The sequence below is a fragment of the Phocoena sinus genome, chromosome 16 (genome assembly GCF_008692025.1).
Source record: "Phocoena sinus isolate mPhoSin1 chromosome 16, mPhoSin1.pri, whole genome shotgun sequence".
NCBI classification, from domain to species: Eukaryota; Metazoa; Chordata; class Mammalia; order Artiodactyla; family Phocoenidae; genus Phocoena; species Phocoena sinus.
Genome location: NC_045778.1, coordinates 36,398,030 through 36,419,904, shown reverse-complemented (window position 1 = coordinate 36,419,904; position 21,875 = coordinate 36,398,030). Strand labels below are relative to the sequence as shown.

Genomic DNA, 21,875 nt, shown 5'->3' with positions numbered 1-21,875 from the left:
AAGGGAGAAAGAAATGGATGGATGCAGGCAAAGCTGTCACTCACTTAATGCTACACTGTTGAGAGACTTTATTACCAGAGGAGTTTGTCCTTACTTTGGTAGGCTAACAAAGAGTTACTGACAGTACATGCAGAATTACCTCTGAGAAAATTTAAGCTGGTAGCAACACACAGATGGAAAAGAGAGTGAGGAGAGGCACAAAGTGGGAAAAGTCCTGCAATATTTCAGGTGAAATGTGATATAAGCACTTAAACTTGGATGATGACGAGGAGATTAGAAAGGAGATGATGAAAACATTCATGATATATTATAGAGGTAAAATTGATAGGACTGATCTCTTATTAAGAGTAGGAAGGAAGGGCTTCCCTGGTGGCGCAGTGGTTGAGAGTCCGCCTGCCAATGCAGGGGACACAGGTTCGTGCCCCGGTCCGGGAGGATCCCACATGCCGCGGAGCGGCTGGGCCCGTGAGCCATGGCCGCTGAGCCTGTGCGTCTGGAGCCTGTTGCTCCACAGCAGGAGCGGCCACAACAGTGAGAGGCCTGCGTACCGCAAAAAAAAAAAAAAAAAGAAAAGAAAAAAAGTAGGAAGGAAAAGATGAAGAATCAGATTTGGCACTGAGACTTTGAGCGTGGGTGACAAAGAGGTCCAGTAATAGAAGTGGGAACACTGAGTGTGAAGCAAGCAGTTGAAAATACGTGTCAAATCTTAGAAAAGTGTCACAGCAGAGATATGATGTTGAGAGAGATCATTTTAGAGGTAACTGCTGAAATCAAGAGATTAGGAAAGACATAAAAAGGAAAAACAAGAATTTCAATTATAAAACCTTAGGGATGGTCATTATTTAATCATAGGAGGACAACTATTCTTTAATTAAAAAAATAATAGAAGAAAGAAAAAAATTTTGAGGGAGTAATTAAAGAAGTAGAACTAGAAGAGCACAGGGTCACAGAAGCCAGCAGCATTTCATGAAAGGAAAAATGGCAACTACTACAGTGATTAAAGAGTATGAAACCTAAAAAAAGACAATTAGAAAGTCATGAATATTTCTCAAAAGAACAAATAGACCAGCTTGGAAGGGACAGAAGGATGATGAATGAATGCTATAAGGAAGCAGAACCTACTATTTAAAGAGGAAAAAGTATAGACCACTTCACAAAAGTGTATGTTCTGGTTTTTATTTTTTATTTTTTTGTGCGGTACGTGGGCCTCTCACTGTTGCGGCCTCTCCCACTGCGGAGCACAGGCTCCGGACGTACAAGCTCAGCGGCCATGGCTCACGGGCCCAGCCGCTCCGCAGCATGTGGGATCCTCCCAGACTGGGGCACGAACCCGTGTCCCCTGCATCGGCAGGCAGACTCCCAACCACTGCGCCACCAGGGAAGCCCCCTGGTTTTTATTTTTTTAAAGTACAGATCCGTGAAGGATTAAACCTTTTACCTGATAATCTGTCTCTATGGATTTGAAAATAATGAACTTGATTTCTCTGTACATATTGTCTTAGAATGACTTCTTCTCCCCTGTCCCTTATGTTACTGCAGTTCCCACTTCTTTGAATAAATTCTACCTCCAAAGATCTATTATTCAAAGTAACAATTTTATCCTAAATTCTAAATATGTGAAAGTTTCAGAATAATGTAAACATTCATTTTAATATAATCTTCCATTCTAACCTGTTTTGTCATCATGAAAGAAATTATTACATACATCACTTAATGCTTATTTGCTACAATTAAAGAAAGTTGTATTAGTAATAAATACTTTTTACTCCTGAAGAGGTTCAACATTTATAAGGAGAGAAAAGTATGTTATAACTATTGATACTTATGAACTCATAAGGAAGGTGATTAAAGAATAAAGAAGCTAACATAAAGCTGCAGTGGTAATACAGAAGGACTATTTTCAATTGTTAAGAAATGAGAATTTTCATATTATTCTAATTATTTTCTTAAAAGTCTTTTTCTTACCTCAGAGATGTGGCTAGATAAAACTGTACTTCCAATTTTCTCCAAACAGCTTTGACCTATGCTTCCATCTCATGAATTCCAAGACAGTATTAAACTGATGCATATTTTCATAAATCTGTTTAGAAAAAAGGAACATATTCAAGACTGAAAGAATGTTTATTTGTCAGAATAACACATGTAGAAGAAATAGCAAAATTTTATCATGCATAAAACTATACATTTTCAATGTAAAGTCAACGAAAACTTCTACAGTACTTTAGAAATCTATCACTTCACAAACTTCTGCCCAAAGAAGTTTCACATTTTGAGTATTTTCAACTTTACAACATAGTAGTTCTGCAGAAAAAATTACTCACATGTAAAATTTCTGTCATCAGCCTAAGCTTTTGAAGAAAAAAAAAATCACATCTCAAACTGAAAACTGATAACAGCCAGAAGCAGCACTAAAATTTACAATTCTACAATATTCAGATTCCTACTTGAACAAAAATTGGACCACCCAGCCAGTATTTCACTTTCTATCACAAAGTCTCAGTAAGCAGTTTTAATTTCAAACTTCAGCCTAGAACATTAGGAATTGTGAGGGTCAAGAATTAATTGCACTGCTTGGTCTAAGTCCATGGCATAGGTTTCAACTATGTTACTACTGCATTAGCACCCTACTGCTTTAAGAGACAACGTTCATAAATCTAAACGAGGAAAAACATTAAAAATTTTAATTTACTGAAAGGCAGGTGTGCTGTTTACTTACAGATCATAAAAATAATTTCATTGAATGTATCTTTTAACTGAAATGTCAAATAGTACAGTATTCTGTTTCATATTTTAAAAAGAAAAATTTTAAGCTGTATGAATATTACTTATGTCCCACTGCAAGGTCAAAATGCCTTTGTCTTCAAGCCCATTTCGAAGTATCACTTGTGTCACACTGAGGTTTAGTAGTCTTGGCAATAATGACTAAATTCACGTAAACTGGGGCAACCTGAAACGGTCTAGCATATCAGATAGCCTTTCTTACGGACAAGAGTCTCCACTCGGCAGACAGGCTGCCATAGGGCCATGCTAAATCTTTCATGGTCCAACTAAAGACAGACTGACCCTGAAAGCAATTAGTAATGCTTTGTCTGCATTTAGAAGCCTTTTAACAGTCTTCTCAATGCACTAGTTACCTACAACTTCACCAGACCCCTGACATTTTTCAGGGTATTCATCTGACTATAAAACTCTTAGACCATCACTCAGAGAAATCAGGGAGAGCAGTAATGGAGACCTGGTATTTAGGTGTTTTTTTTTTTTCTCTGAGATAATCATAGTCTTAAAAAATTTACCTTATACTAATCAAAAAATAAAAGCATTGTGTTTCCACTTTAGAAATGGCATAAAGATTTTCCTCCAAAGCCATTCTTTGCCAATAACTCCGTCCTTCCCTAAGGGTGTATGGAAGAGAGGGGAGGCAATCACTACATTAAACAAAGCTCAGATTAACCTAGTCTCATAAAGTTTTAAATAGTCCATCAAAGTGACTATGTTTAAAAATATATGGCTCGCATTCGTACTTTCCTGGTGGCGCAGTGGTTAAGAATCTGCCTGCCAATGCAGGGGACATGGGTTCGAGCCCTGGTCTGGGAAGATCCCCACATGCTGCGGAGCAACTATGCCCGTGCGCCCTAGAGCCCATGAGTCACAACTACTGAGCCCGTGCTCCACAACTACTGAAGCCCGTGTGCCTACAGCCCACGCTCTGCAACAAGAGATGCCAACCGCAATGAGAAGCCCACGCACCGCAACGAAGAATAGCCCCCAATCGCCACAACTATAGAAAGCCCGCATGCAGCAATGAAGATCCAACACAGCCAAAAATAAATAAATTTATTAAAAAAAAATATGGCCTGATTCTAATTCTACCAGATATTTACAATGGATCAAACAATAAATAAAATTAGCATGTAAACCACTTATCAACCATTGTTTATTATAGCACTATTTATTACAACACTGCTTCCTTGGTGTGAAGAAAAAGCTACAAGCTTTATGCTAAATCTAAAGTTAATTTAAAAAAAAAGGAAAATACATAATCACAAAGAATCTTCAAATATACCATCTGCAAAGTCCAAGACTCTGAATTACCTATCCTCCCTCAATTCTCTCATATGTACAAATACATGACAAATCATACACTTCAGAAAACCTTTTCTAAGGATTGAATTTAAGACTGGCTAAGGAAAACCAAGTAAGATTTCACTTCATTACTAAGAGGAAAATAAAAGGCAATCAAAGGACAGGATGTGCTTCACGATTCAGGTCTGCAAGTCACTTTTTACATACTAGAAATTGTGTGAGTCAAAGTAAACCGTTTCCTAACCTTTGCAACTACAGTCCTTTAAGCAGAGATCTATAAATACGTACAGGCACAGAAATAGGATTTACATAGGCAAAATGCCTGCAACAACTTTAATCACTCAATTTATAAGGTAATTTGCCACAGGCTTTTAGCACTATAAACTGTGTTTAACAGTGACAAGGGATCCAGTCAGAACCAAACACTAAACAATTGTAAGGATTAATATTTTCACCAAAGATTTTGTGCCTGGGCTTCCCTGGTGACACAGTGATTGAGAGTCCGCCTGCCGATGCAGGGGACACCGGTTCGTGCTCCGGTCGGGAAGATCCCACATGCCGCGGAGTGGCTTGGGCCCGTGAGCCATGGCCACTGAGCCTGCGCGTCCGGAGCCTGTGCTCTGCAACGGGAGAGGCCACAGCAGTGAGAGGCCCGCGTACCGCGAAAAAAAAAAAAAAAAAAAAGGTTTTGTGCCTGAAATTTTTAAGTTTCTTAGTTCTAGAAAACATATTAAGTTAAGGTAATTCTTTTAAAAACACATTAGAGCTTCTTAATGACTCATAATAAATGAAAGGTGAATCTTTCTGGATATATTCTAGTACTTTGTAATTCAGAGCGAACATTGGAATTCCCTCAAAGTTAATAAGCATTTGCAAACATGGGAAAAGTTCATTTTAATCCCATATTGCCTTTACAAAAACCTTTTTTGCCATAAAAATGTACACATCCCTCTCGGTTTTCAAAATTATTAAAGTGGTTAAATCTTAAAGCACTGGGATACTTTAAAGATCACTAACCATACAGAATCCATCAGTGACAAACATCAATTGTGGATATTCTAGTTATCTTGCGGTGTTAGACATTACCTATTAACTCCTATATTAGTAAGATTTGCAAAGGAACTAGTATAAATATGCTTTTGATAAATACTCAGTCTAAGACAAAATTTAAGATTGCTTTTCTATTTGTACCAGATGTCAAAAAGTAGGTTTCTTAGTATTCACAAAATCAGCAATACTGATTGTACATTTTTCCTTCCACCACTCCAAATCCCCTTTCTTCATTTCCCCTCTCTTAGCATTCATAAAAAGCACCCCACATACTGTATAAGTACTGCTGTAAACATCATAGCTGCAATTATAGAACCATTTTTAAAAATAGCAAATTACAAAATAATCATTTTACAAAATATTTCAGTTGGGCTCTTAAACTAAAGGTATTACTATTAAAACTTTCAGTACATTAGCTAAAAAACTCAAACATTATGCTTCAGAAAAACATAATACAGTTTTAGCTGTAACTCAAATGAACAGTATAATTTAGATTAGTTTATCATGCATTTCTATAATAAAGGATGTAATCCACTTAATACAGAAAGGGGGGTCAAACGTATTAACAAGTTATATTCTAAATGTTCCAAAAGTTCATTTATAAATTGAATATAAGCTTGATTTAGAAACTCAAGATGCCTTTTCTCATAAAACTAAAGATATAAACAGTGGCATTAAACCCCAAATACAAATAAACTTTAGTGTATAATTCTATGATAGCACTCTTCCGCTTAAGCATATTTCCGTATCAAACTGTAACTTTCTTATTCATTGCTATATCCTAGAACTTAGCACAGCTAATGACACAGAGTAGGATTTCAACAAATATTAGCTGATCTGAAGTACTGAATAGCAAAAACTCAGTGATGTGAAACTTAGTTGTCTAGAGAACAGAGAACCAAAAGGCATGGGGAAAAAAGCTTCTTCCAAAGAGATATGACAAAAGGATGCCTAACACCAGGGTTAGAAAGCTCTAGTCTAAGCCAATAGTGTCAATTTCCATCCCCCCTGCCAATGAGAGGGTTAGCAATAAGCATCTGATGCAATTCTGGACAACAAGACAAGACACTAAGTTTGCTGGGGAGCTTCTGGGAAAGGTTTTCCCAGGCTGATGAAAAAGAGACACCCAGGTGAAAACACGTACTTTTTGCAGGTAACTTTGGGTTTCAACTGTTAAGCAGAACAATGGCAGCCATCTTAGGACCATGAGGAGAGAAACTGCCTAAGAGGACAACCCAACAGAAAAAGAATGGCAGTGTTAAAAGATGGAAAAAACCTGGGTGGTCCTTGGTGATGCTGCTAGGCTTGAATGAAATAATCCTAGAATCATTTTACTAACTTGCATCTTTTTATTATAGTATATTCAACCCTTTTATTATTTATGTAATTTTCAATTACCAAAAGTAACCCAGTGGATACAGCCATTTAGGGATAGATACACTATTTCAATGACTTCAACTGTTATTTACACAGTGGTAACTCTCTTAAATTTATATCTTTTTTTTTTTTTTTTTTTTTTGCGGTACGCGGGCCTCTCATTGTTGTGGCCTCTCCCGTGGCGGAGCACAGGCTCCGGACGCACAGGCTCAGTGGCCGTGGCTCACAGGCCCAGCCGCTCCGCGGCATGTGGGATCTTCCCAGACCGGGGCACGACCCCCTGTCCCCTGCATCGGCAGGTGGATGCTCAACCACTGCGCCACCAGGGAAGCCCTAAATTTATATCTTAATCCAGATCCTTCTTTTGAACTAGATACATATTTCCAAACTATATTATAATATATACTATATACTATAATACAACTGTATTAAATATTTATTCCAGTGACACATCAAGAGAACAGAATATAACAGCCATCATCTACCAGCACAAAAAATGTTTATGCACCCATATTCACTTTTCTGGCTAATAACAGCACCGGCTACCTGTCAAAGGTTAAAATCTCTGGGTCACTAGTCCCACATCCCACTGCTGTACTTACTATATTGGGCAGTTATTTATTGCTGCCTGTTCTAACCCTGATATATCTTTGAAATCTGTCTCTCTCAACTCTATACACATCTAGTGCAGCCTCCCATCTCTTGTGGAACACACCTCCATTCTTGCCTCTGCACTGCACTCATGTTTCTAAAATACAACTGTGCATCATGAAAAGATTATAAACATCATAAGTCATTAGGAAACACAAATTAAAACTATAATGAGATACCACTACAGAATGGCCATCATCAAAAAGGCAGACAACACCAAATGTTGGTAAGGACGTGGAGAAACTGGAATTTCCACACATTGCTGTAAAATGGCGCAGCCACTTTGGACAACAGTTCGGTAACTTCTTAAGAAGTTAAATATAAACTCACCAAAATTCCAAAAGTCCCTTCATAGGAACCTGTCCAAGAGAGACGAAAATATGTGTCTATATAAAGACTTATATTCAGGGACTTCGCTGGCGGTCCAGTGGTTAAGACTCTACATTTCCAATGCAGGGGGCATGGGTTTGATCCCTGGTGTAGGAACTAAGATCCCACATGTCGCCCGGAGTGGCCACCCACCCCCCACCAAAAAAAAAAGACTTACATACAAATGTTCTCAGCAGCATTACTCAATAGCAAAGAACTGGAAACAATCCAAGCATCCATCAGCTGATGAATGGATAAACAAAGGGTAGTATCATCAAACAATGGAATATTATCAGGTAATAAAAAGGAACAAAATACTGATACGTGTTATAACATGAATGCACCTCAATAATATGCTAAATAAAAGAAGCCAAATGCAAAATACTACATGTATGATTCCATGTATATGAAATACTCAGAAAAGGCAAATTGAAAGAGAGAGAAAGCAAGGCAGTGGTTGCCTAGAGCAAGCAGTAGAAGGGGGAAATTTGGGGCGGTGATGAAATGTTCTGAGATATTCATAGCACAACCCTAAAATTTTATTAGAAATAATAAAAATACAAGTGTGTTTTAAAATTTTTCAGTGATTTCCAATTATGTACAAAATAAAGTCCAAATTCTTTAGGAAGACATTCATAGAATGCTATAGTCTGCTTTCAATCTATTTAACCTGCTTTATCTTCTGCTACAATCCCTGCCAGAAAGCCTCTTGCTGGCCATGTTAAACTATTCGCTGTTCCTAAACATGCCAGGCTATTTACTGCTTCTACCTTTCTTCACACTTGCTATTCTAATTCAAAAATCAAAATGTTCTTATCTTTATCTTTTGTCAAGTGAAGTTCCATTTGTCCTCACGAAGATCCATCTCAAATAACTCCTCTGTTGAACCTTCTTCACTCCTTATGTGGCTAGTTGTTCCACAGGAGTCTGGTAATAACACATTATAGCACTTTTCATACTGAATTACGATCGTCTATTTATAGGTATATCTTCTTTATTAAGACAACCCCTGAGTACCGCTGTGTCCCCTATGTTTTAATAAGCACAGTCCAGTGACTAGCGCACAGGAGGTAATCTATATATTTTTGAATAAGCGACAGATGAAGAGTGACAGGGAAGAGAAAAATCCAAAAGTAGGTAAAATGAGCTCTGTATCACAAAGATAGTTGTATAAGGATGGTTACTGTCAATGTCATTTAAGAAAGAAAAACAGAAGCCACTCAATGTCACCTAAATGTTTTTCAGTGTACTATCAGTTAAACAGCCACACTGAACACTCTATGGTCATTAAAAAAAATGAAATACATCTTATCTGTCTGTACTGACTTGGAAAGCTATCCCAAATACTCTTAAGTTTAAAGATGCAGACGTAGAGAACAGATTAGAGGACACGGGGCAGGGGGGAAGGGGAAGCTGGGACCAAGTGAGAGAGTAGCATTGACATGTATACACTACCAAATGTAAAATGGATGGCTAGTGGGAAGCTGCTGCATAGCACAGGGAGATCAGCTCGGCGCTTTGTGATGACCTAGAGGGGTGGGATAGGGAGGGTGGGAGGGATGCTCAAGAGGGAGGGGATATGGGGATATATGTATACATGTACCTGATTCACTTTTTCTGTTGTACAGCAAAAACTAATACGACATTGTAAAGCAATTATACTCCAATAAAGATACTAAAAAACACATGAAACAGTCACTTCTCCACTATTAAAAAGAAAACTGTACACACATATAGTAGTATGTGCATGCACACATGCATGCAATAAATGTGAGGCAGGTAAGGGGCTGAAAGGGTACACACCAACTGTTCTGAGTACAGCCAAAAAAGTGGAAACAACCTAAATGTCCAGCAGTTCATGGAGAGAGAAACAAAAGGTGGAATATCCAGCCAATGGAGTATTATTCAGCCATAAAAAAAAAGCCATAATAAGAACCAATTCAGATATAACAGGGATGAACCCTGAAAATATTTTGTTAAGTGAAAGAAAGAAGCCAGACATAAAAGACCTCATATTATATGATTCCATTTATATGAAATTCCAGAATATGCAAGTCCATAGAAACAGAAAATATATTAATGGCTGTCTGGGATTGGGGGTAGAGGGTGGGACTGGAGAAAAACACCAAAAGGATGATCCCTAAAAGAAAAAAAATGGATAAATTGGACTTCATCAAAATTTTAAATGTTTGCTCTGCAAGAAACCCTGTTAAGAAGATGAAGACACAGGTACAGACTGGGAAAATATATTTGCAATCCATATATACGACAAAGGACTCATCTAGAATACATAAAGAAATCTCAAAACTCAACATTAAAAAAATTCACCTAGAAAATGGGCAAAGAATATGAAGAAGTATTTCACTGAAGAAGATATCTGGATAGCACATGAAAAGATACGGCCAACAACACTAGCCATCAGGGAAATGCAAATTAAGACTATGCTGAGATATTATTACACACCTAATCGAACAGCTAAAATAAAAAACAGTGACAATACCAAGTGCTGACAAGAATGTGAAGAAAACGGATCTTTCATACATTGCTGTTGAGACTATAAAACGGCATAGCCACTTGGAAAATGGTTTGAAAGTTTCTTTAAAAACTAAATATACACTCACATGTAACCAACTGCACTCCTGGGCACCTGTCCCAAAGAAACGAACATGAATGTTCACAGCAGCCTTATTTTTAATAGCCAAAACCTGGAAAAAATAGAATGCCCTTCAAAAGATGAATGGTTAAACAAACTATGGTACATTCATACCATGGAATCCTACTCAGCAATAAGAAAGAATAAACTATTGATTCATACAACTTGGATGGATCTCAAAGGATTAGGCTGAGTGAAAAAAGGTCATGTACTGTATGGTTCCATTTAAAAAACACTCTCGAAATGACAAAATCATAGAGATGAAAAAGAGATTAATGGTTGCCACAGGGGGCAAGTGTGTGGGTAGCTTAAGGGAGATCTTTGTGGGGACAGAACCCATGTCTTGATGCTGCAGTGGTTACACTCATCTACCAACACAGTGTTTAAATGGGTCAGAACTATATATACAAAATGTACCAGTGTCAACTTCTGGATTATACTGCACTACATGTATGAAGTAACCACTGGGGGAAGGTGAAGGATACAAGGGCCTCACCTTACTATTATTTTTTCAAGTTTCTATGAATCTATAATTATTTTAAAATTTTAAATGTAAAAAACTCTACCTTCTAAAAATATTTTTACCTCTGCTTTAGATTTGGAATAGCAAAATAACTGTTCAAAGATTATTTAAGATACACTATTTTTTTCAAATCAGCTAGACAACTTCAATTCTGGAGTGGTTTCCAGTACCCTGTGGGAATGATGAATCCCCATAATAAAAGTCTAAAGAAACCAGCAATTCCTAGACCAAATTCTGGGTCTTCAGTTCCCTCTGTACCCCTCACCCTCTGGTTCTGGGAAAAAGCAGTTACTCCTAGGTGATGTCAGATCTGTTTTAGGGGTAGCAAATGTAGCAAGTTTGATATAACCACCTACAGCAGAACGAACCCCCAAATAATCATCTCCCTGTATGCTCTTTTTCAATTTATTCTTCTGACAATGGAGCATAAAAACCACTACTAAATTTTCATTTTAATTTTCTCTATAATTTATTAAGGTAATATTCACAGTAAAAGACATTTAAATGATTTGATACATCTTCTTTTCCTTTCCAAATATATCTAGTTCAGTCAGTAGAGAAATATGTATCACCCATTTTTTTCCTGTAGAGTTTTGAGAAATTATCCATAGATCATTTGTTTTATTAGCTGATAGGTAAACACACCATACTACATATAAACAATAAAATTTATGCTATTAGGAATCATCAGGAATTTATTCTAGAGTGCTAAGGGTTCACCAGTTCTTCTAAAATGTGCATTGTTGCACCTTCTCGAATGAAGAATAAAGATTATTTAGAATTAACATTATGAACACCAATTACAGAGTTATGCTACAACATAGTGAAATTATCAGGGACTATTAATACATAGTGCTGTTGGCCCCAGGTCTAAATGGTCCCAAGAGTGCTGTGTTTATTTAGATTAAGTCCCCTACATACGAACGAGTTCCCTTCCGAGAGGTGTTAAGTCCAATTTGTTCGTAAGTCCAGCAAAGTTAGCCTAGGTACCCAACTAACACAATCGGCTATATAGTATACTGTAAATAAGTTTATAATACTTTTCAGACAAATAATACATAAAAAGCAAACAAACACAAAAAAATAAAGAAAACATTTTTAATCTTTCAGTACCTTGAAAAGTACAGTAGTACAGTACAACAGCTGGCATACAAGGGCACGTCTGCATCCTTGAAAGTTTGCAACTTGAAGATTCGCATGTAGGGGACTTACTGTACTTATTTACTTGCTTGTCTGCTTATTTGTTTTAGCTTGCATCCCCATTTTTTCTTGTTAAGTTTTCTTTCCCTTGCTAACAGCTACCTAGAATGCATGTTTGCTCATAATAACAGTATCCTCTCCCCACTTTTCATTTACATCATCCCTGTACTAGCTTAATATAGCTCTATGTTTTGAAGTCTATAAAAATAAAAAGGCTGGGGCTTCCCTGGTGGCGCAGTGGTTGAGAATCTGTCTGCCAATGCAGGGGACACGGGTTCGAGCCCTGGTCTGGGAAGATCCCACATGCCGCGGAGCAACTAGGCCCATGAGCCACAACTACTGAGCCTGCGCGTCTGGAGCTTGTGCTCCGCAACAAGAGAGGCCGCGACAGTGAGAGACCCACGCACCACAATGAAGAGTGGCCCCCGTTCGCTGCAACTAGAGAAAGCCCCCACACAGAAACGAAGACCCAACACAGCCAAAAATAAAAATAAATAAATAAAATTTTATAAATAAATAAAAAGGCTGCATATGACAGCCTGAGACTGAGGGTATAAAAAGTGAACACATCTTCTCTTATGATCAAATAATGTTTATGCTGTGATATTATAACAATTTTTATAAGACCACTTCAAGGAGAAGGGATAGATGAGACACCTGAATGAGACAACCAAGGAAAAAACAAAGATGGGTGGAGCTAAGAACTATAAACACACCTCAAATCCCTACTCAACATTTCTAACAAGATGCTAAGTTCAAAATACATGAAACAGAACTCATTATTTTGTTTCTCCATCTTCTCACAAACCTGTTTCTCTTTAATTCCTTATTTGGCTTAATGTACAACTGTTTACAAGAAGGTTTTTTTTGCCACTACCTAGTAATGTTGACATTTAACATACCCAAAGACCCCAAAATTCTAGCTCAAGGTATATAATCTGGGGAACCTTTTGCACATATCTACCAGAAAGCATGTACAAGAATATTTACAGCAGCATTTTCTTAACAGCAAACACTAGAGGAAACCCAAGTGTCCAACAACAGTAAAATGGATAAACTGTAGTATATTCATATAATGGAATTACCACATAGTAGTATAAATGAATGTACCTCAGATAAGTGTGTCAGCATGAATGAAATCTCGAAACCATAATGTTGAACAACAACAAGTCCAGGGCTTTCCTGGTGGCGCAGTGGTTAAGAATCTGCCTGCCAATGCAGGGGACATGGGTTCGAGCCCTGGTCTGGGAAGATCCCACAAGCTGTGGAGCAACTAAGCCCGTGCACCACAACTACTGAGCCTGTGCTCTAGAGCCTGAAAGCCACAACTACTGAGCCCACGTGCCACAGCTACTGAAGCCTGCGTGCTCCGCAACAAGAGAAGCCACCACAATGAGAAGCCTGCACACCGCAATGAAGAGTAGCTCCTGCTCGCTGCAACTAGAGAAAAGCCCGAGCGCAGCAACAAAGACCCAACACAGCCAAAATAAATAAATAAATAATAAAATACATAAATTAAAAAAAAACAAAAAAACGAAGGTTGGAGAGAGAGCCAGAGTGGGGGAAGAAAACCAAAAAAGCCCAATAGGTCCAAGATGAACACATATATACAGTATGACTCCATTCACACAAAACTCAAAAATAGTAAACACTAGGAAAATGTATGAAAAAGGAAAAAATACAAAAGTGGAAAAACTTAAGGAAAAGTAACAGAATAACATTTAATAATTTAGGATGATGGTTTCTTCTGGGAAGGAAGAAGCCATTGTCCTGAGGCCTGGAAAGCTTCTAAGATGCCATTACATTTATTGAGATAGGAGGCTGGGACAAACATATTCATTTATTATTAAAACTTTGTAAAATGTACATCTACATCATATGTACCCTTGTATATAGGATAGATTTTAGAATAAAAATTTTAGTTTAATCTGAAGTAAGTATGGTTAAATGTTAGTATTTTTAAAGTCTGGGTATCAGGTACACAAATGTCTATTATATCACTTCCTATATTTTGGAAGCTATCATAAGTTAATTAAAGAAACTAAGACATAAGCATTACAAAATTGCATTTTGAAATTTAAGGACATGATATGACAAATCTTTAGAAGCAATAAAACAAATACTAAGCTAAATACTAGATCCAAACAAATACTATTATAAAATGAAAAAGAAAAAAAATTACTTCATCTCCTGAGATAATGCAACAGAATATACACAACACTACCTATATATTATTCATTCCAAAAAATTTTATCTTTAGTCATGAAATACAAAAATGCAAACAGTAAATGTAGGGTATCCTATTAAAAAAAAACTAGATGAGATTTCATAAAAGACCATGAGGGTAAGGGTGAGGGGTGGTGGAAACAGTGGCTATTGCAGCTTTCAAATGGCTCAGAAAAAAAAAGTGTGGGTATTTTTATAAACAAAGAGAGAGAGAGCAGATGAGGCAAAACGTTAGCAAGTGAACTGGTAAATATAGCTGAAATGGGTATTTACTATCTGTTAAAATATTATACCAATTTAAAAGTTTTTAAGGTAAAAAAGTTGGGGAAAAAGAGGTACTTTATCCGTTATGAGTTATAATTTTACACATAGCTTTTAGTAAACAATGTCAGTATGACAGAGATTATTAAAATCAAATATTGAGGGCTTCCCTGGTGGCGCAGTGGTTGAGCATCCGCCTGCCGATGCAGGGGACGCGGGTTTGTACCCCGGTCTGGGAGGATCCCACGTGCCGCGGAGCGCCTGGGCCCGTGAGCCATGGCCACTGGGCCTGCGCGTCCGGAGCCTGTGCTGCGCAACGGGAGAGGCCATAGCAGTGAGAGGCCTGCGTACCGCAAAAAAAAAAAAAAAAAATCAAATATTGACAGATCTACAAGGAAGTCCCAGAGATCTTTCCTCCATCAGCAAATTTTTAAATTTATTTCCTATAAATTATAAATTGTAAGTTGTTCAAAAGGATGAAAAATACATTTATCCTAACAGGTTGAGAATTACAGCTGTGCTTCAGAAACAGTATCATAATCAATTTAAAGGCATATGGGCTTAAAAAAAACTGTTTAGCAAGTCAACTGTACTATAATATAAAAGACTTTAAAAATTTTTTATAATTAATTTATTTTTGGCTGCACTGGGTCTTCATTGCTGTGCACGGGCTTTCTCTAGTCGCGGTAAGCGGGGGCTACTCTTTGCTGCAGTGCGTGGGCTTCTCATTGTGGTCGCTTCTCCTGTTGCACAGCATGGGCTCTAGGCGCTCGGGCTTCAGTAGTTGTGGCACATGGGCTTAGTTGTTCCTCAGCATGTGGGATCTTCCTGGACCAGGGCTCGAACTTGTGTCCCCTGCATTGGTAGGCAGATTCTTAACCACTGGACCACCAGGGAAGTCCCTACAAAGATTTTATTTGATACTGCCTAAATACATATAGCAATACCAATATATTAGAACACAGTACTTTTAAATGTCCTATTTAGCAAATAGAAGAATGTTTTAAAATTTCTTTCTCAGAACAGATTTACTTCCTAATGATGCATACCCATATTTTTCAGGATTGCTAAGGCAAGGCAGTAAGGATGGAATGAATTTCTTTAAACATGGGTAGTTTCCATAAAAAAAAATTATACATCATTAAAATGGATAACCATTCTATTACCTAAGGATGTACTGATGGTCAGAATTTAATCCAGTTAACCTGTGTTCAATATTTGGCTTTTTATTAAAAACTAAAAACTACCTTCATTAAATATTCAACTGTCAATTCATCCAAACGTGTGCATCAATGAAACTAAACAACATTCTAGAAATACAATTTTCAATTAAGAGCACTCATATAAAATTCATCACTGGTACAGGCACATGCAAACTAATCATTTCCGACAGGAGTGGGATATGGACTACAGATATTTCCTCCAAAAGGACAGTGCTGCTTCATGTTCACAGATACGTAAACACATAGGGAAGAAAGTTTTAGGTGGGAAGGCTGCATTTAAGTTCTCATTTCTATGTGATGAGAGGCAGGTAGTTAATTACTGAACAACGCTGTCTTTTAAATCAGTGAGTCACATGCCTAAGGGAGGGGCTTGTAAGCAGGATGAACAACAACCAGGGCAATCAAGTAAGATTTCAAAGAGAAGCAACATCAGGTTTTGAAGAGTTTCAGACAGACAATTAGAAGCAACTACCCCAATATAATGCACATAATACAACAGCCTGACTATGGACTACCCACCTTCTTCAAAACACACCTGTACTTTAGGGACTAAGTTTGTGAAGCTAGATATGTTTGAATGTCAGAGAACAGCTCTATTATCAATAAGCAAGTGAGGGTACTGAGGTTGAAAGATTACTGGATAATACTTCTGAGGGCACTACAGTAAATTTTAAAACATTTTAGACATAGTTCCCTGCTGGCAAGCAACATTTAATCAACTTGAGGAGTCAAGCCATAATATATTAAAGCTTAAACAACAGCACCAGATGACACTACATATACTGTTGTACCACCATATACGACAATTGAGAGATAAAAAAGACTTGTTTCACAGGTGGAGAGATCACTGTGGGCTAGATTTAAAGTGGCCCTTCTAAAGACTGGCAGGGTTTGATAGTATGCAAGAAGGGAGGCGTACAGGTTTAGATGGGCTTTTTACTGGGAGGGCTGGGGTCTTGGGGGCTGGGAGGGTGCACTGTGCCTGGTTACTGTTCCACCTGGGGCCCAGATTCTACAGTGGTGGAACATAATAATCAATGCATGGTCTGAACCAGATGATAAATTCCCAGCCACCCTGAAGCCCATGTCCATAGCAGATATCAACACTTGTTTTAGTTCTCCTTACAATCAAGCATCAAAGAGTTCACAGTCCTTCTTAATATAGAACTCCCCAAAGCCAAGATGCCAAGATGTTTGAAATCCACCTACCATTCTTTTAAGAAGGAGAGAATAAAGAGAATAACACGGGGTTAAGAGCATGGGCTTTGTAGCCAGACTGAGTACCAAGGTTAGAATCCTGGCTCCACCACTAACCTGTTGTAATACTTTAGACCAAGCTACTTAACCTCCTTGGTATCCAATCTATAAAGCAGGGAGAATAACTGCATGTATCTGAAGGGTGAGGATCAAAGGAGTTAATGCAGGTATAGCACTTAGAACAGTGCCAGGCAAATGTAAGTACTTTCTAACTGTAAGCTACTATTACTGTTTTCTATCAACAGGAAATCAACTGTATACTCAGAGAGTAATGAAAGTTTTACATGAGGGAAAATAATATAAAATGTATAAAAATGTTGCTTAGGTACAGAAAACATTCTGAATCATTGATAGAAACAACATTCAGTACTTAACAATGCCTAATAGCATCAAATATTTGCTAGTTGATTTAAGAACAGAAGTGCAACATCAAACATATCATTCTTTATATTTACTGAACATTTACTATGTGCCAGTTACTGTACTAAATTCTATACATTTATTATCTTGTTTAACCTTTAAAATAAACTCTTGAGGCAAGTACCTCTACTAATTCTATATTATAAGAAAACTGAGGCTCAGAGTGGTTGAGTAACCTGAGCAAAGTCACACAGTTAATATATAAAGTAGGGCTGGGATTTAACCCAGGTCAGTCAGACTCCAGAGACTGTACTTTTAATCTAAACTATGCTTTCTCTTTCCAAATCCTGAACCAAAAGGCTCTGATATAACGAAATAAATATAAAATACTATTTTAAAATAATAAAATTATGGGAGGGTGATAGCTAAAGGGTATGAAGGTTTCATTTTTAAATTTTTTTAATTGAAGTATAGTTGTACAATATTATACAAGTTACAGGTGTACAATATAGTGATTCACAATTTTTAAATGAAGGTTTCATTCTGAGGTAATGAAAATGTTCTAAAATTGACTACACTGATGCTGCACATATCTGTGAATATGTACACAAACTGTACACTTTAAATGGGTTAATTGTATGTTATGTGAATTGTAGCTCAATAAAGCTGGTTTAAAATATTCTTAATGGACTTCCGTGGTGGCGCAGTGATCAAGAATCTGCCTGCCAATGCAGAGGACACAGGTTCGAGCCCTGGTCTGGGAAGATCCCACATGCCACGGAGCAACTAAGCCCGTGCACCACAACTACTGAGCCTGAGCTCTAGAGTCCACAAGCCACAACTATTGAGCCTGTGTGCCACAACTACTGAAGCCCACGTGCCGAGAGCCCATGCTCTGCAACAAGAGAAGCGACCATAATGAGCAGCATGCGCACCACAATGAAGGTAGCCCCTGCTCGCCGCCAACTAGAGAAAGCCTGCGCACAGCAATGAAGACCCAACGCAGCCAAAAATAAATAAATAAAATAAATTTATTTTAAAAAATATTCTTAGTAAAATTAGGGTAGATGGTAATTAGGGTTCTACCCACACAAAAACTGATACAGATTAAGAGAGAGAGACTTGAATTTATTTAGGACAGAAAAATAATTATTTTCAGTACTGAAAGATTTATAATCAATAAGAAAAAAATTAAATATATACCTATACTTAAATTAGACCTAAATAATGAATGAAATACCTGTGGGTAACCATGATGTAACAGTGATCCCCCTCTAAACAAGCCCAACATTTTGACGAGAGGGAAAATAACACATTCATCACATAGATACTCACTTTTAGCAAGGGGTGCAGTACAAAATGTAGGCAATAACATGAAGTTTTTGAAAAATGTAATGAAGCTAATGATCTCTTACACCACCCTCGAGTATAAATGAGGATAACCTCTATAGAGGGCAGTTTAGCAACATGCATAATGTACCCAGTAGCCCAGCAATTTTAGTTAACAGAGATTTTTATATTTCACTAATAAAAATCTACCAAAAAAATCATGACATTCATTTAGCTGTATGAATGGTCCTACAACAGTCTTAATGATAGCAAAAGAAATAAAACAGAAATAATCTAAACAAACTATAGTAAACTCACATACTATTATCATGATAGTTAACATTTATTAAGTGCCAAGAATTATTTTTTATGTACTATCTCATTTATTACTTATAGCAACCCTAGGAATTAGATAAGAATTAGATAAGAATGCCATCTTCATTTTCCAGATGAGGAAACTAAAACCCAGAGTAGCAACTTGCTCAAAGTCACACAGCTAGTGAGTATTTGCAGCCAGAATTTCTACCTGGGCAGTTTCAACACTGCCAATTTGTGTGGCTACTATATTGTACTACAGAAGAATAAGGACTTGGAAATATACTCATAATATACTAAAACAGAAAAAAATCAGATATCAAAACAACAGGCATAGTATGATCCTTCTTTTGTTTAATGCATTAAAAAAAAAAAAGATGAAACAGATACGGCCCCAAATTTAACAGTGAGTATCTCTGAGAGGTGATATTACAGTGGATTATGACCTTTCTTATATTTTTCTGTATTTTCCACATTTTGTAATGCAAGGTAAATTTTTTAAAGTGAGGTTCTTAAAAAAAAAGTAAGGGCTTCCCTGGTGGCGCAGTGGTTGAGAGTCCGCCTGCCGATGCAAGGGACACGGGTTCGTGCCCCAATCCGGGAAGATCCCACATGCCATGGAACGGCTAGGCCTGTGAGTCATGGCCGCTGAGCCTGCGCGTCCGGAGCCTGTGCTCCGCAACGAGAGAGGCCACAACAGTGAGAGGCCTGTGTACTGAAAAAAAAAAAAAAAAAGTAAAAAGATAATGACAATTTCAAATACTGCAGAAAGCACAAGTAATTTAAAAACATGGAAGAAGCTGTTAAACTTGCTAAATGGGTTGCTGACGAATTCAAGGGAAGTGGTAAAGGCAAAATGGCAATGGCAAGGAAGAAGTATGTTTAAAAAGTGACAGGAGTGGGGCTTCCCTGGTGGCGCAGTGGTTGAGAGTCCGCCTGCCGATGCAGGGGACACAGGTTCGTGCCCCGGTCCGGGAAGATCCCACATGCCGCGGAGCCATGGCCGCTGAGCCTGCGCGTCCGGAGCCTGTGCTCTGCAACGGGAGAGGCCACAGCAGTGAGAGGCCCGCGTACCACAAAAAAAAAGAAAAGTGACAGGAGCTATTCAGGTATAGGCTACCATTTTGAGAAGTTCAAAGAAGAATGGTATATAGCCTCAAGGTAATAACAATGTCAAAGGAAGGTTTTGCTGGTTTATTTTCAATTTCAAGGAAATTTGATCAGGGTTGTAATCTAACTGGAAATAGCCTGTCAAGGATTCATGTCAAAACAGACAAGGAGCAGGAGGTCTCAACGAAGGCAAGGATCTAGCCTTAGAAAAGGGGAAACTTCTTGTGAGACAGGAGAACGAGAAGAGAAAGACACATAAAAAGGGATCTTTGAGATGAGGAGAAGAAATTTACAGAACTTATATTTGGTACCTTCAAACTTCTCTAAGAAAGAGAATGAAGTCATCTTCAATAACTGAAAGGGTGGGGACTAGGCACAGGGAGAGATGTACCGAGTAGTGGGAAAAAATGTTGGAAAGTAACTGGCTACTTATGAATTTGCCAGAACTAACAGAAACCATCTACCTAATTATCACATGACCATAAAAGAAAGTACTGAAGGAAGGGAGGAAAATCATTTCTTTTTCAGTTAGCATGCACGTTAAACTGCACCATTCAAAACCAGGAGAATCTGTGGTATACCTAGAGACAATACCCTATTATTAATCTCTAGGATAACAACCACTATAATAATCTATGAAGTTGATGTTATAAAGTGCCATCACTTTTAGGAGATGACATGCATTGTCAAAGGATGCACCAGAGTTCAAGCATAAATTTCTAATTTGACAATAAGAAGGTAGATTTCTAGGAAAAATCAAGTTGCAAAGATCTGAAACTTGGTATAACTGAAAAGTTTTCCCAAGACAGGTAAATTGTACATATACACAGACCTTTCTGAAGCAGCTTAAAAAAAATAAGTAGCAACCAAGCTCTTCATTTTATGCGAGGATGGAATAAAAGAAGATCTATGAGGTAGGGACTCTTTTCATACAATGAATATTTAATGAGTGCTAACTATGTGTCACATGAACGATTCTAGCCTAGGGATATAGCAATGAACAAAAAGAACGAAAAAAGCCCTGCCTTCTTGGAAATGACATTCTGTTTTACTGTCTGTGTCTTATGAGGTTAAGTAATTTCTCTTTGCAGCCACATCTAGTAGGTGGCAGAGACAGGATTCAAATTCAGATATGTTAGATCACAAGAACAAGCTCTTGCACTCAGGTATGATTCCAGCATATATAAACCACTGCTTAACATAAGAAAAAAAAAACTTCTACATTTATCTATACTTTTCAATAATAACACTTATTTTAAGAAGAATTTCGAACACTGTACCATTTTGCTTGTACTACTTCTCTCACTATAGGCACACTTTTCCTTCCATCAACTTGTAAATTTTAAAATAAAGGAAAACTGAGCTAGCTGAAAGTAATAAGATCTCCTCACCTGCTCCCTTAAATTACTAACCGAAGAACTATTCATGCTTCAGCACACTTCTTAAAATATACCGGGGTAGGGCTTCCCTGGTGGCACAGTGGTTGAGAGTCTGCCTGCCGATGCAGGGGACACGGGTTCGTGCCCCAGTCCGGGAAGATCCCGCATGCCGCGGAGCGACTGGGCCCGTGAGCCATGGCCGCTAAGCCTGCGCATCCGGAGGCTGTGCTCCGCAAACGGGAGAGGCCACAGCAGTAAGGGGCCCGCGTACTGCAAAAAAAAAAAAAAGTCTCCTGGGCTTCCATGGTGGTGCAGTGGTTGAGAGTCCGCCTGCCGATGTAGGGAACACGGGTTCATGCCCTGGTCCGGGAAGATCCCACATGCCGCGGAACGGCTGGGCCCATGAGCCATGGCCGCTGAGCCTGCGCGTCTGGAGCCTGTGCTCCACAACGGGAGAGGCCACAACAGCGAGAGGCCCGCGTACAGCAAAGCAAAAAAAAAAAAAAAAA

The 21,875-nt window shown here is 38.1% G+C and overlaps 1 protein-coding gene across 2 annotated transcripts in view; it reads right to left on the bottom strand.

The window, feature by feature from the left end:
* Window positions 1-21,875, bottom strand: part of BMPR1A (bone morphogenetic protein receptor type 1A) — a 142,779-nt gene that overhangs the window by 58,652 nt on the left and 62,252 nt on the right. For both annotated transcript variants that reach the window (XM_032608510.1, XM_032608511.1), the window contains one exon: window positions 1,966-2,080. The gene's annotated coding sequence lies outside the window, so the exon portion shown is untranslated. The remainder of the gene's footprint in view (window positions 1-1,965; window positions 2,081-21,875) is intronic.